Source organism: Triticum aestivum, chromosome 5D (assembly GCF_018294505.1).
Source record: "Triticum aestivum cultivar Chinese Spring chromosome 5D, IWGSC CS RefSeq v2.1, whole genome shotgun sequence".
Taxonomy (NCBI): domain Eukaryota; kingdom Viridiplantae; phylum Streptophyta; class Magnoliopsida; order Poales; family Poaceae; genus Triticum; species Triticum aestivum.
This window is the reverse complement of record NC_057808.1, coordinates 117,438,043-117,442,148: the sequence shown is the minus strand read 5'-3', so window position 1 is coordinate 117,442,148 and position 4,106 is coordinate 117,438,043.

Sequence of the window (4,106 nt, the reverse complement as noted above, 5' to 3'; positions counted from 1 at the left end):
GGATAGATTTCTCTTGATGCTGATTCTTTGAAACCTAGATCTATTCCTCCTAAGAATGATATCAATGAGTCTCTCAAAGCCATGAGAATTTCCATTGATGAGTGCAAAGAAAGAACCGCTAGGATGCGTGCTAAGAAAGATTGCTTTGTAAAAGCGTGTTCTTCTAGTTTTTATGATAATGGGGATGAAGATCTAAAAGTTATTGTTGTGTATCCTATTAAATCTTTGTTTTGCAATATTAATCCTGATAAGGATGGGACTGGAGATGAGTCAACTTTAGTTAAAAGCCGTCCCAATGATTCGGAGTTTTTAGATCTTGATGCAAAAATTGGTAAAAGTGGGATTGAAGAAGTCAAAACTTTACATAGCAATGAACCCACTATTTTGGACTTCAAGGAATTTAATTATGATAATTGTTCTTTAATAGATTGTATTTCCTTGTTGCAATCCGTGTTAAATTCTCCTCATGCTTATAGTCAAAATAAAGCTTTTACCAAACATATCGTTGATGCTTTAATGCAATCTTATGAAGAAAAGCTCGAATTAGAAGTTTCTATCCCTAGAAAACTTTATGATGAGTGGGAACCTACTATTAAAATTAAGATTAAAGATCATGAATGCAATGCTTTATGTGATTTGGGTGCTAGTGTTTCCACGATTCCAAAAACTTTGTGTGATGTGTTAGGTTTCCGTGAATTTGATGATTGTTCTTTAAACTTGCACCTTGCGGATTACACTATTAAGAAACCTATGGGAAGAATTAATGATGTTCTTATTGTTGCATATAGGAATTATGTGCCCGTAGATTTCATTGTTCTTGATATAGATTGCAATCCTACATGTCCTATTATTCTTGGTAGACCTTTCCTTAGAACGATTGGTGCAATTATTGATATGAAAGAAGGAAATATTAGATTCCAATTTCCGTTAAGGAAAGGCATGGAACACTTTCCTAGAAAGAAAATTAAATTACCTTATGAATCTATTATGAGAGCCACTTATGGATTGCATACCAAAGATGATAATACCTAGATCTATTCTTGCCTTTATGCCTAGCTAGGGGCGTTAAACGATAGCGCTTGTTGGGAGGCAACCCAATTTTATTTTTGTTTCTTGCTTTTTGGTTCTGTTTAGTAATAAATAATTCATCTAGATTCTGTTTAGATGTGTTTTCATGTTTTAATTAGTGTTTGTGCCAAGTAGAACCTTTGGGAAGACTTGGGTGAAGTCTCTATGATCTTGCTGTAAAAAACAGAAACTTTAGCGCTCACGAGATTAGCTGCCATTTTTTTACTGGAGAGTGCTATTTAGTTGATTATTTTTGCACGTGATTAATGGACAAATTCCTCACGTCAAGCAATTTAGTTCAGAATTTTTGGAGTTACAGAAGTATATGTTTGATCCAGATTACTACAGACTATTCTGTTTTTGACAGATTCTGTTTTTCGTGTGTTGTTTGCTTATTTTGATGAATCTATGGCTAGTATCGGAGGGTATGAACCATAGAGAAGTTGGAATACAGTAGGTTTAACACCAATATAAATAAAGAATGAGTTGATTATAGTACCTTATGGTGGTGATTTGTTTTTTTATACTAACGGAGCTTATAATATTTTCTGTTGAGTTTTGTGTTGTGAAGTTTTCAAATTTTGGGTAAAGATTTGATGGATTATGGAATAAGGAGTGGCAAGAGCCTAAGCTTGGGGATGACCAAGGCACCCCAAGGTAAAATTCAAGGACAACCAAAAGCCTAAGCTTGGGGATGCCCCGGAAGGCATCCCCTCTTTCGTCTTCGTCTATCGGTAACTTTACTTGAGGCTATATTTTTATTCACCACATGATATGTGTTTTACTTGGAGCGTCTTGTATGATTTGAGTCTTTGATTTTTAGTTTACCACAATCATCCTTGCTGTACACACCTTTTGGGAGAGACACACATGAATCGGAATTTATTAGAATACTCTTTGTGCTTCACTTATATCTTTTGAGCTAGATAATTTTGCTCTAGTGCTTCACTTATATCTTTTTAGAGCACGATGGTGGTTTTATTTTATTGAAATGATTGATCTCTCATGATTCACTTATATTATTTTGAGAGTCTTTTAGAACAGCATGGTAGTTTCTTTGGCTATAAAATTAGTCCTAATATGATGAACAACCAAGATGGGTATAATAAAAACTATCATATAGAGTGCATTAAATATTATGAGAAGTTTGATACTTGATGATTGTTTTGAGATATGAAGATGGTGATATTAGAGTCATGCTAGTTGAGTAGTTGTGAATTTGAGAAATACTTGTTCTAAAGTTTGTGATTCCCATAGCATGCACGTATGGTGAACCGTTATGTGATGAAGTCGGAGCATGATTTATTTATTGATTGTCTTTCTTATGAGTGGCGGTCGGGGACGAGCGATGGTATTTTCCTACCAATCTATCCCTCTAGGAGCATGCGCGTAGTACTTTGTTTCGATAACTAATAGATTTTTTCAATAAGTATGTGAGTTCTTTATGACTAATGTTGAGTCCATGGATTATACGCACTCTCACCCTTCCACCATTGCTAGCCTCTCTAATACCGCGCACCTTTCGCCGGTATCATACACCCACCATATACCTTCCTCAAAACAGCCACCATACCTACCTATTATGGCATTTCCATAGCCATTCCGAGATATATTGCCATGCAACTTACCACCGTTCCGTTTATTATGACACGCTTCATCATTGTCATATTGCGTTGCATGATCATGTAGTGGACATCGTATTCGTGGCAAAGCCACCTTTATAATTCTTTCATACATGTCACTCTTGATTCATTGCACATCCCGGTACACCGCCGGAGGCATTCATATAGAGTCATATTTTGTTCTAAGTATTGAGTTCTAATTTTTGAGTTGTAAGTAAATAAAAGTGTGATGATCGTCATTATTAGAGCATTGTCCCAAGTGAGGAAAGGATGATGGAGACTATGATTCCCCCACAAGTCAGGAGGAGACTCCGGACGAAAAAATGAGAGAAAAAAAAGAGAAGGGACAATGCTACTATCCTTTTGCCACACTTGTGCTTCAAAGTAGCACCATGATCTTCATGATAGAGAGTCTCCTATGTTGCACTTTCATATACTAGTGGAAATTTTCAATTATAGAACTTGGCTTGTATATTCCAATGATGGGCTTCCTCAAAATGTCCTAGGTCTTCGTGAGCAAGCAAGTTGGCTGCACACCCACTTAGTTTCTTTTGTTGAGCTTTCATACACTTATAGCTCTAGTGCATCATTTGCATGGCAATCCCTACTCACTCACATTGATATCTATTGATGGGCATCTCCATAGCCCGTTGATACGCCTAGTTGATGAGACTATCTTCTCCTTTTTTGCCTTCTCCACAACCACCATTCTATTCCACATATAGTGCTATGTCCATGGCTCACGCTCATGTATTGCGTGAAGATTGAAAAAGTTTGAGAACATCAAAAGTATGAAACAATTGCATGGCTTATCATCGGGGTTGTGCATGATTAAATACTTTTGTGATGAAGATAGAGCATAGCCAGACTATATGATTTTGTAGGGATAACTTTTTTCGGCCATGTTATTTTGAGAAGACATGATTGCTTTTGTTAGTATGCTTGAAGTATTATTATTTTCATGTCAATATTAAACTTTTGTCTTGAATCTTTCGGATCTGAACATTTATGCCACAATAAAGGAAATTACATTGAGAAATATGCTAGGTAGCATTCCACATCAAAAATTCTGTTTTTATCATTTACCTACTCGAGGACGAGCAGGAATTAAGCTTGGGGATGCTTGATAAGTCTCCAACGTATCTATAGTTTTTGATTGTTCCATGCTATTATACTATCTGTTTTGGATGTTTAATGGGCTTTACTAAGAACTTTTATATTATTCTTGGGACTAACCTATTAACCGAAGGCCCAGTGCAAATTGCTGTTTTTTGCCTATTTCAGTGTTTTGCAGAAAAGGAATATCAAATGGAGTCCAAACGGAATGAAACCTTTGGGAGAGTTATTTTTGGACAAACGTGCTCCAGAGGACTTGGAGTGGACGTCAAGAAAGAAGCGAGGAGGCCACGAGGCAGG